The 12,944-nt window shown below is 38.3% G+C and overlaps 1 long non-coding RNA gene across 1 annotated transcript in view; it reads left to right on the top strand.

The window, feature by feature from the left end:
* LOC144297130 (uncharacterized) overlaps nt 1–12,944 on the top strand; it is a 200,023-nt gene that overhangs the window by 128,728 nt on the left and 58,351 nt on the right. The gene's annotated exons all lie outside the window — the stretch shown is intronic.

The following is a 12,944-nucleotide window of genomic DNA, read 5'->3' as shown; positions in this document are numbered from 1 at the left end:
CTGTCTCACAGCATTCTGACTCTCAAATGTGTACCACTGCACTATCTCACCAAACATGAGATGAGTCACCCTCTTAGTCATGACTGTGTGGAACTTAGTCACTCTGCAGACTTTCCAGAAATGAGGAGCATCTCCATTCCTTGGTGCCAGGTCACCCTTGGCACCTTGGGGCCCCAAAGCAGCACCACTTGGACCCCAAATGTTATTACATCCCTCATGAAGATTCCCAGGGAATTTCTTTCTCTGTCCTGGCAATGAGACCTCATCCAATCTTTCATTCTACTGTTCCCCAGCCCCCACCCAGGGATCCAAGGACAAAATCTCAGCTCCTAGGTGCTGCCCTCTTGCATACTCACTCCCATCTCATCCTGCAAGAGGCTCCCTCAGGTTCCCAGGTTTTAGCCTGGCCTTCCATTTTCGGCGTAAATGCCCCATGTTTCCTCCTACCAGGGGGCCTCAGCAAGAGCTGTCCCCTATGCCCAAAACCTGGCACTCCACCTCACATCAAAGTCTTTTGAGTGCATGGGCCTCTGACCTCCTTCAGATCTCAGTGCAAATATCACTTGTTCAAGGCAGCCTTCCCTGTCCATCATACCCTTCCCTCTGTCCCCTATCTGGACTACCCACTACACACTCAGTTGCTCTAATTTCTCCTTTTATTCTTTTAAGATTGAGGTATTTATTTGAAAAAGAGAGAGGGCAGGGGGAGCGCAAAAAGAGAGAGAATCCCAAAGCAGACTACCTCCTAGGCATAGCGCCAGACTCAGGGCTTGATTCCAGGACCCTGAGATTGTGACCTGAGCAGAAATCAAGAGCCAGCCACTTAACCAACTGAGCTACCCAGGCTCCCCTAACTTCTCTTTTTAATACTTCACACATACGGTGTTTTTACATTCCTGCATGCTAGATCTGTGTATATACAGCCTCTGACAGTGGCTTGATGATCTTGTGTTCTGGACTTCACTTCATCCCTTAGAGATAGGTACTAGATCACCCCATCCTTACACTGCAGTTAGGATGATAGAATATCAGGGAAAAGAAATGCAGAATGAATTCCTCCAAAACATAAGAAACCTAAGAATTTGGACTTGTAGGCTAAATCTTCTGAAAGAAGTTTATATCAAGTGACATAACCTTAAAAATTTAAAGAAAAAGAATATACTTTAGAAAATCAGTTTTTGAGTGCTTCCTTTGACATACCCAGATTGACTTGTAGAGGAATGTCTAAACACTTGCCTAATTCATTTCTTTAAACTAGTGTATCCATGAGTATTGGCTGGATTATCCAATGCTAGGCAGACACACATGTTGATCAAACTTGCAAGTTTGGATGCCACCCCTCATGTTTGCCTAAGCAAGTCATTGATCTTTTTCTGAATGCTAGTTGTCAGGACTTTGGTTGGCCTCTCCCTAATCTTTTCTGGGATATAAGCAGAGGTGTGCAGGAGCTGGCTCAAACAAGTGAACAGGCTCTAAGAGCCTATGTGTCCCTTTCTTCTCAAATCTGCTTTTGGGGGTGTCACATGGTAGCTCAAAATTGGCTATGGTGGGAAAACTATGGACATTGACCAACACCACAAAAGAGCTACCTTTCCAAAGAGCTGGTTGTTAAACATTTACCAGCGCATCATTGGAGGAAATAAAATCCATAACCCAATGACAAATTTTGTTTTTAAATAAGTTAATTTAAGGCCATTTGGCCCTGGTTACATTCCCTCTGTTTTGCGGAAAAGATCATATATCGCTACTTATTTAGCATGTTATTTTTATGCCTGGCATGTGTTTCTTTGGTGAAACTCTGAAGCCACAGTAAGATGAAATAGCAAAGTTAGAATAAACAGAGCCTGCAGTGTAGAAATTTCTCACTAAATTCAGTTGTTCATCCACTCTGGACTCACTGATACTGATTATGAGACTTGTAGGCATCTTTTTCTCATTTAGTTAAAAAAGAAAAGTGAATGATTGTTCCACTTGAAGGTGATGGCCAGAAATAATAGAGGAGGGATGCCTGAGTCGCTCAGTCAGTTCAGCATCTGACTCTTGATTTTGGCTAAGGTCGAGATCTCAGGGTTGTGAGATTGAGCCTCATGTCAGGCTCCACACTGAGCCCTGATCCTGTTTATGATTCTCTCTTTCCCTCTGCCCCTCCCCTCCACTCTCCCTCGCACTCTCTCTATATATATAAAAAAGAAAGAAAGAGAAAGAGAAAGAAAGAAAGGAAAGAAAGAAAGAAAGAAAGAAAGAAAGAAGGAAGGAAGGAAGGAAGGAAGGAAGGAAGGAAGGAAGGAAGGAAGGAAAGAAAGAAAGAAAGAAAGAAAGAAAGAAAGAAAGAAAGAAAGAGAGAAAGAAAGAAAGAATACAGGAAAAAGGAGGCAGAGGGCTTATTACTGAGACATACAGAACACTTAATAGCTGTACCCATGGATCTTCCACCCTGTTCCTCTTCAGACAGGTTTGTTCCCATGACAATTCTGATCTCTGCACACTCTGAATCTTCTTTTCTTCCCATTAAGAACCACCAGAGTTGCCTCATAATCCAGACTTTTAAAACTAATCATTAAAAGAGATAAGGTAAGGAGAGAAGTTAGAAAGGTGGTGGAAATAAATGACAAATTCTGTGAATAACCTAATACTATTGTAAATAAGGACGATTCCTTATGTTCATTTAACTAGCCGAGGCCCAAATTTTCCTTCCTCTTCTCCTCAGCATTGGAATGAAACAACTCTAAATTTAAACTTACATCAATTGATATAAATTCTCCATCTGGAGCCCAATTTTGATAATATGTCCTTTGGGATCGATCCCTCTCTCCGTCTTTACTTAAGTGAATTTATAAATTCATAATGCAGTCTTCTGGTTCTTTTAATGGAGAGGATTAACATGAGAGAGCAAAAGTCTTCAGCGTCTTTAAATACACTCCCATTCCTAGGCATATAGGAGCATTTTATAAGCAGGCTGACAAAATGTAGCGTGACCTCAGGATAGAAGGAGAAGAGGTTCATTTTGAAGATTTGGAACCAACAGTCAGAGCTAATACTTATATGATATTTACGGTGTGCCAGAGAGTGTTCCAAGTGCTTTACATGTATTAACACATTTAATCCCACCAAGATTCTGAGAGGTAATAATTGTTATTATCCCTACTTAACAGTTGAAAAAACCAGGGCAAAAAGAGGTTAGGTAACTTTCTTGCGAGCACATACAGGTAAGAAATTGAGCTGGGATTTGAACTCGACATTCTGATTCTCAAATGTGTACCACTGCACTATCTCACCAAACATATGTGTAAAGTAGAATCACCCAACTGCAGCACAGTCAAATAGTTATGCTTCATTTGCTTAATTACCTCCTTGAACTACCTCAGCCTATGTTCACGTGGAGTCCAGGGACCACTCACATCAGCAGAACCTTGGCACTTGTCAAGAATGCAGGTTCCTAGGGCCCTGCCCAGACCTAAGGTACTCCTCTGTGTCACACACACCGATACTTAAGAACCAGAACCCATGATACATCTATTCTGATCTGGGATTTCTGGGAAGTCATGATCTTCTCGAGCCACTTTCTCATTGTTTGCCATGTACCCACATCTAAATTAACAAGGAATTTTGTCAAGGATGTCAAAAGGGAACAGAATCAACGGCTGGGTCCTTTCATCATGGTCCTAAACCATGATGAAAATGCTGAGAAACAGTGAAATCGTCAAAAAATCAGCAACAGGGAAAAAGCAAGGTCTTTGGTCTAGCAACTGACATACTGAAACATGATTTCTCTATATTGAAAAGCTGTGTGAAACAATAGAATTTGAATTTCTTACTGGCTTTCAATGTAATTTTGGCCAAATGGGAAGAATCAAAATATTTGATGCAGCCAATCTGTTGCATCTTGCATGTGGAAATATAGATGTAACTGCAAACACACCTTTGATAGATGTGTTCCTTATAATCAAGAAAAGCTCCTTATTGATACCCCTTTTAAAAAAATATTCCTGTGGGACACACCCGGTTGGCTTAGTGGTTGAGCGTCTGCCTTTGGCTCAGGGCATGATCCCGCAGTCCCGGGATCAAGTCCCACATTGGGCACCATCCATGGAGCTGCTTCTCCCTCTGCCTGTGTCTCTGTCTGTCTCTCTGTGTGTCTCTCACAAATAAATGAATAAAATCTTTAAAAAAATTCTAGTAATGAAAGGTGACTGATGACAGCTGCTCTGGTGGGGAACATAGCATAATATATAGAGTTTTGAGTCAGTATGTTGTATACCTGAAACTAATGTGACATTGTGAGTCAACTGTACTCAAATTTTAAAAATAATAATAACTAGAAAAAATCCAGACTAATTTGTTGTAGAGTAAGCCTGAACTGTGTTTAAATCTTGACAATGTCCAGATATTATAATAATAAAAACCATTAACATTTATAATTTCACTTATTTATTTAGCAAATATTTATCGTATTCATATTTTGAGTGCAAAACTTTATACTGTAGGTTAGAAAGATGCCAAAGAAGAATGGGCTTTGTCCATAAGCTCAGAGAAAAGAAGGGAAGATGTCACACTAGTTTAATTACGTAAGGGCTAGGAATACCCTTTTAAAAGGCATTATAAATTATCCCTAAACTATAATAAATATATTTTATCATGTATTTTTTTTATTTTGGTAATTATAGTTTTTATTCATGTTAGAGAACCAAAGAATAAACCAAACAGAAAATCTATTAAGTTGCCTAGACCTCTAAAACCTTTAACATAACTATCTAATCGCCAATGAATGGAGTCATAGAAATTTTAAAATATCACCATTGAACTACAAAGATCTATTAATTTTTGGAAAAATTAAACCTCTCAAATGTTTATAACCTCAGTAAACCTATATAACTTAACAGATTTGTTATTTTGAGATAGTATGAGTGAAAACGCCCAAGAGATGCTCAATGCTCAGCTTGAACCTAAATCTGTCTTGAACAGATTTATTTATGCAATGTCTTTAAAATGTTGCAGCGGGCACCTGGGTAGTTTAGTCAGTTAAGCATCTGCCTTCTGCTCAGGTGATGATCCCAGGGTCTTGGGATCAATTCCCACCTTGGGTCTCCCTGCTCAGTGGGGAGTCTGCTTCTACCTCTCCCTCTGCCACTTTCCCTGCTCATGCTCTCTCTCTTTCTCTCATTCTCTCTCTTTCTCAAATAAACAAACAAAATATTAAAAAGAAATGTTGTAGAAAAGAACTACTTCTTCATATACATCCATTTTCTGTTGAAGGTCCACTAACTAGTATGTCTCTGGTGTATGTAGGTCCAATCAGTGAAGACCCATCTCAAGTGGGGATGAGCTTAGGTTAAATATGCATGTGATGGACAGGTCCAAATTGTGTACTAGAAACACAAAGTCAGTGTTACAAAGTATAATCCACAGGCTATCTGGAGTAAAGGTGGAGGAGAGATGAATTCCATGAAGTCTTCACTGGGAAAAGAGCTTTTACATCTTAAGGAATAAATAGGATCCTGTTGAGCAGAAGAGCTGGAAAACTATAATCTGAATTGTAGCATCAGAATGCTCAAATATCTGGAAACATGAAAGAACATGAGGTATTTGGGAGCCACAAACAACACCCCACACCTGGAGTCTACAGTGAGTGCAACCCTTGAAGTACTTTCCAATTCTACTGAATTAGTAACTTTTGAAGCTATAAAAGAAGATAGAAACAAAGTTTCAGAAGTCTTGGGCATCCAACCAAACACCATGGACTCCATCTTGTAAGTAACAGGGACTCACTGATGGTGCAAACAAAGAAAGAGTATTATATTTGTGCTTTAGAAGGTTACCTTCTGCACAACATGATAGGGGAGTTGCCCAGTTAGGAAGCTACTGAAGTATCCAGGTAGGAGAAGATCTGAATCTGAGCCAAGGGGGTGGGAGTAGTAAAAATAAAGGGAGCAAATATTATTTGTATCAAGTAGAATTTTACATTTATTTCTTTTATGAAATATTACCAAATATATTGAAGATGAGTCTGTCCTTAACAGAGTACTTCCTGATTTGAGAGATCTCAAATTACCCTGTGGACAGCTAGTTGCAGCTCAAAATTTTTGGAAGTTTCAAGAAAACTTAATAAAATTTCAAGATAATTTTATTTATTTATTTATTTATTTATTTATTTATTTGATGGAAAAAAATGGATATTTTGTATGTGAACTTGTAGATTACAAAACCAAACTAATAATGAACAGACCAAATAAATGAAACCATGCGGTGGACTCAACCAGGCCAAATAAAAAACTCCCATACCAAACACTAAGGCTGAGTCAAATGCAATTGTATAAAACCCAGGTGGCTAAAGAGATCTGAAGAGGGATTTCACTCTTTAGAATTTCTCTTTGTTCCTTGTTAAAATCTGGGAACTTTACTTGATATCTTTAGTATATCATAGGTATAGGAAAATAGAATTCTAAGAAAGGCCACCTTTCAATAATTCTAGCTTCTTAAATCAGGACTATAATACATCTCATACTGTTGGAATATTCTACAATTCTGTAAAATGTAAATGTCTTTTGACTGTATCTTGCTACTGTCACAGGTTACCTACAGTTTTCTCCCTACAGGCATCCTACTTCTTCTATTCATTGTCTACAAAACCCCAGTAGTCTTCAGATATTGGGTACTTGTATCCTTCAAGGACGTCTGAGTTCCACATTTGTAGGGGTGAATCCATCAAAGAAATTATTCTCCTTTGGCAGGGCTTGATTTTGGAATGTGCACTGATGAAATTCTACCAAAGTGACATGAAAGCAAGAAAAGTCAAGGCCTTCTGGGAAAGGTTTTTGCTCTCCCTGCCCTCGTCCTGCTCATGTTACTACATGAAGTGCCAGGTGTTACAGCTGAGCTCTGTAGCAAGACCCCTATGCTGATAAGAACAGAGCAGAGAAATGCAAAATCTTCCATTATTGACGACGCCATTGAACTGCTGAATAAACCAAACCCAGGGCTAGCACCCTATATCTAAATTTCTATTATATTACATAATAAATATCCTGATCATGGTGCCTGGGTGCCTCAGTCAGTTGAGCCTTCCAGTCTTGATTTCACCTCAGGCTACGATCTCAGGGTTGTAAGATCTAGCTCTGTGTCAGGCTCCACACTAGGTATGGAACCTATTAGAATTCTCTTTCTCTCCATCCCCTTCTGTCTTCCCACCCCCACTCCCTGCTCATGCATGCACTCTCTCTCTAAAAATAAATATAAATAAATAAATAAATAAATAAATAAATAAATAAATAAATAAAATATCCTGATCATTTAAGCCAATTGAGTAAATGTTTCTTTTGGCAGCCAAACACATCCTGATCGACATCCTATATACAGTTAGACGCATTCCTGGCAAAGGTACTTCTACTTCTGCCTGGTTCATCTTCCTGATTTGATTACATCTTCCTATGGAAGCCTCACTTCCCATCAGTACCAAGCCCAGGAGATAAATGCCACAGAGATATTATTCTCAGTAAGTTTCATAATATATTTCTAAGAAAACAATATTTTAACTTACATATTATATTATTTTAAATGGAGCAAAAAGGAATAGGAAAATATATCAAGTGTGACTATGCCTCTATGATAGGAAAGCAAAAGATAAATCACTCCAATTCCTCTATCGTACTAGTGAGGCAGCAAAATGTGTGAAATGGGTAGATATGCATATCTTTGTCTTTTTCTACAACATGCTATTTAAAGGTCCTCATGCTACCTCATAGATTTCATAGAGGAAATTATGAGTTAAATTCTGCAAATCCTCCAATTGAGATCCAGAAAGGTGGAATGAACACATCATAAAGTTAGAGAATAGTTTCCTTTAGATCCCAAACTTCTCCCACTGAACCATATTATCTGAAAGAAAGAAAAGTCTGAGTGGTTTTATGGGCTAGTATAGACATCCTTACTGCAAACAGAGTGCTTTTTATTTTATTTATTTTTTTAATTTTATTTATTTATGATAATCACACAGAGAGAGAGAGAGAGGCAGAGACACAGGCAGAGGGAGAAGCAGGCTCCATGCACCGGGAGCACGGCGTGGGATTCTATCCCGAGTCTCCAGGATCGCGCCCTGGGCCAAAGGCAGGTGCTAAACCACTGCCACCCAGGGATCCCACAGAGTGCTTTTTAAAAATAACACCACCATTAATGCTCCAAGGTTGATTTGGCTTTTCCATTTCTTTTCTGCCACTTCCCTCCCCCCATACACATACATATTCTCAGTGAGCAAAAATTTCAAATTAAAGATGGGTTGAATTGAGTGTCCTTTGATTGCAAAAACATTTCTTTCTTCTATTAGGTTCAAGTTGTTCATGCTACATATGTAGAGCAAGGAAAATAGAGCATGAGGAAATACATAAATACAAGCATGAGGAAAAAACACTGCCTACTCCTTGCATGCTACCAATGGGGACACATTCTTTCTACAGGTCATCAAGACAGCAAGATTGTAACACCTCAGGAAATAAAGTCATTTCAGGAAAAAGGTTACAGATGGCATGGTGAAGGATTATTCTCTCAAAATAAAAAGAGCCCTACCTTGAACTGTCCTGACAAAATAGAAGTAAGTGGGAAAAAATTTCTCTGCATTCCTATAATAGTTAGGACTTTTTGATAATAAATAACATAATCCAACTATATAAAGCCAATTGGGCCTGAGAAACAAATGGACCCAGGAATGCTAACAAGACCCTCTTTCTAGTCCTCACCTTTGTATCTTCATACCCACCTCTTCTTTATATTCTCTCTTGAGACCAATTTTCTCTTCCTTCCTAAGTCCAAATAATGAGAAATACTGCCATCAACAATCTAGTAGCTCAGTTATCCAGTTCAAGTTTCAAAGTTCCTAGAAGTTGGCTCAGTTTGGTTCAAGTGTCTATCTTTGGGCCAATCAGTTTTGCCCATGAGAAGGGGCTCTGATTGACCCATCCAGTGTTAGGTGTCTTCTTCTGAACCAACAAGCATATCCAAAGCATACAGTCACCTAAAGCAAAAGGGCCATCTATGGTCGCCCTGTAGTGGGAATGAAGGAAGGCAGTATTCAGGAAAGTCAAAAAGGTTATGAAATAATGCTCATCTTCAAGGTTTATTGCATAATGTTTCGGACCCAGTGCAAAATGAAAATGTGAGGGCACCTATAGTCAAATATTATTAATCCTAAAATGAGAGCAATAGAGTATTAAATCAAGTGTGAGGCCCTTGTGAATGCGGGCCCCATGTGGCTACACAAGTCTTATACCATGAAACTGACCTCACTCATCTTCTACTCTTCCCATTAAAAGGCCCCCAAAAAACATTGAGTGATAAATTTGATCAAATTAGCTTGCAAGTGATAAAGAATATACATTTCCTGAGAGCCCACATGGTGGATTTTCTATTGGTATAAATCTTGCCATTCACCACAATGCCAACTGACCCTTCCCCCCATCTCAACTGAACTATTCCTCAAAAAGAAGTGTCCACAGAGAGCTTGGGTTTTAAATAAAAATTTTATCTTAACACATTACACTGGGAACAAGTAAAATAAGCTCCTTTATCTGTTTCACAAAACTTCATTCCATTTTAGCTTATTTTAATCTCAATTTTCTTTTGTTTCTATAGAAACAAAGAAATCAAATCCTAGCATTTTAGTGTTCACACAAAGTGAATTTTCAATTTATAAAAATGGTCTTTCTCTATTGTTTTAATGTCTAACAAATTTGAAAGTACTGTTGAAATCAAGTTATTTATCATAAAATCTATAATAGAACATACCTCCACCTTCCCCAAGAGAAACAACAATAATGAAAATTAAACTATGTTTTATAATGTTCCTGAAACTAATAATGCCACAAAGTAACAAAGAATTGTAAGATGACACTTGGCTTAGTCAACTTGGTTTTATTAATGCGAGTTTTTTCTTTAAAGGATTTTTCTTAAAGATTTATTTATTTATTTGAGAGAGAGAGAGAGAGAGAAAGTGGGGCTGGGCAGAGGAAATAGAGAGAGAGAATCTTGAGCAAACCTCATGCTGAACAGAGCCTGACTTGGGCTTGATCTCACAACCCTGAGATCATGACCTGAGCCAAAACTTAGAGTTGGATGCTCAACCAACTGAGTTACCCACGTGCCTTGCAATTTCCTTTTTTAATTATTACTTTTACTTCCCTGATTTGTTATTTTCTCACAGCCTCTTAAAATGAGTTGGAAATTGCACTTGTGCCCATAACAATGGAAATAATCTGACACTGAAAATCCAGGAAAATATTTTGAGATGTGGTTTTGTCAATGGAGGATTTCACACAAATAAATATGGAAATCCCAATTCAGGAACTGTTTTGAGTGTGTATTGTGTATAATATGCTGTATTAGGGTAGAGCAGAAAGTGTCAGAATGATTTGAATTAGAATCCCAGTCTCAACATTTATAAGGTAGATGACTTCAGGTAAGTTATTTATCCTCTATGTGTCCCCATCTCTTAATCCGCAAAATGGTGGCAGAGTCCATTTTATAAAGTTATTACACAGATTACATGGGTTAATAATAATAGCCACTATTTCCTGGGCACTTTACAAACATGATCTCTTACAACACTCAGAATGGCCTGATGGATGAAGTAATAATATCCCCATTTGTCTGGCAAGAAAATGAAGATTCAGAGGGGTTAAGATTTGCTCAAGCAAGAAGTGGCCAACTTGTAATTCAACCCTAAGTGTCTGATTCTAATTCTTATGCTCTGATCTTCTGGGTCTATCTACTATAGCAAGATGGAAATTCATTAATATTAGTTTATTTTCTCCCATTTTTGAAAAGCGCTGGTTCTCAAAGTGTGGTCCCTATATCAGCAGCAGCAATATCACCTGGGGATCTGTTAGAATTGGAATTTCTCAGGCCTGCCCTAGATATACTGAATTAGAGATCCTGGAGATGAGGCCCAGCACTCAATCTCACCAAACCTTCAGATGATGGTGATATATCCTCATGTTGAAGAGCCATTCTGTAAAGATTACAAAAAAAGACATAAATTGGGGGCAAGAGGGTTAAAAATCAAGGACTCAATATAAAAACAAAAAGACACACAAAAATGTACGTATCCATAAATGTTGATATATGTAATAAAAGAAATCAACAAAGTTCAAGGAGGACCTAATGGGAAAAGGCATGAATTCTGAATGAACTTCCCTGGGAATTTGAGCAGGACTCTGAAGGATACATAGGACTTCAATAAGCAAAACTGGAATTCAAGTTGGGTGGATGGGGGCAGGGAGCAAGGGGGCGTATACCAGCAAGATATTCCATGCTCTCTTTTGTTGGGGTGCAAGAAATGGGAGATATGAAGGATAACAGACTCAAGAGTAGGGCTGGTCCCAAGCAGAAGCTTTGGGTCTCTTCTGTGGGCAATCAGCAAGGTTTTCATCATGTTTGAAGGCAGGAAATAACATAGCGATAACTGTACTTGACATTCAGAGGTTGAGGAAGGTGAGGGCAGAGCATGGTATCAGGGAGCCTCGCTCAGAGCCTGAAGCACCTGGCCTGGCCAGAGCTTGAACTGAGACTTAACACTGTGTGCAGGTCTGAGAATTATCAATGCAGACAGTATAGGTATGAAAAAAGCCAATAAATTATCTCTTCTTCCTCTACATGATCCTTGTTAGTTTTTCTTTTGAGTGATTTATTCCTGATGGTGAAACTCATACTCTCAACATAGAAATCCACAGAATCTAGAGAAATTTAAAGATGATAATAGAAATCACTTAGAGCATGGTTAGTATTCTGAGTATTCATTTGAAAGTTGTTTGTATGTGTGCGTATCTGTGTGTGCATGTAAGATGGATAGATAGATATATACATATCAATGAATGGATGGATGGATAGATGATTGATTGATGATAGATATGGATGAGTAGGGACGCCTGGGTGGCTCAGCGGTTTAGCTCCTGCCTTAGGCCCAGGGTGTGATCCTGGAGTTCCAGGATCAAGTCCCACATCGAGCTCCCTGCATGGAGCCTGCTTCTCCCTCTGCCTGTGTCCCTGCCTCTCTTTCTGCGTCTCTCATGAATAAATAAATAAAATCTTAAAAAAAAAGATATGGATGAGTAGATAGATAATAGATGATAGATAGATGATAGATAGATAGATATAGATAGATAGATAGATAGATAGATAGATAGATAGATAGATAAAACCTTAATACACAGTCTTCTTTTTTTTATCACTGAATATAGTGGGCACTTTCCTCTGTGAACAAACATTATTTGAAAGTACAAATCTCAATGACAACATAATGTTCTATCTTATGTATGGTCTGCAGTTCACTTCTAATAGCCATCCTTCTACACCAAGCCCTGCCCACAATTCTACATTTCTAAACAACTCCATAAGTGGATTCTTGCAAGTGCAATCAAGGGTCAAGATATAAATATTTTAGGGATCATGTTACATATCATGAGATTGGCCTCCAGGAATGTTGTACTATTTTACTCCTCAATCAGTTTCTGAATGTATCAATGTTACCATAACTTAAGCAGCATAAAGTGTTATAATTTACTTGATCTCAATTCATCTTTTTTTATAACAATGTAATACCATGAAAATTGATATAACATCTGCTTGCATTGCCTTTTTAATATAGTCTGATAGTAACTTACCTGTCAGTTTCAGAGGATAAGTGATCCCAAAAAGAGCACTTTTCTGATAGAGCCATTGTCTGTCCATGTGTACTAACACATGCTGTCAGTAGCTATCAATAAATATCCCAAACTGAGAAACTGCAGAGTGAAATGTCGCAGAGACCAAAAGAAAATCCCGTGAGAACCAGAAGACAACAAATAAATCTGGCTTCTGGACGTACAGCAGATTCATTTATTAATTAATTCATTTTAGTTATATGCAGGGTGATAAATTTGAAATAATATACATAAAGGGCTCCATTGATTATGAACAGAACA

Source organism: Canis aureus, chromosome 2 (genome assembly GCF_053574225.1).
Source record: "Canis aureus isolate CA01 chromosome 2, VMU_Caureus_v.1.0, whole genome shotgun sequence".
Lineage (NCBI taxonomy): Eukaryota > Metazoa > Chordata > Mammalia > Carnivora > Canidae > Canis > Canis aureus.
Note: the sequence above shows the minus strand (reverse complement) of the source record. Positions and strands in the feature narration are given on the sequence as shown.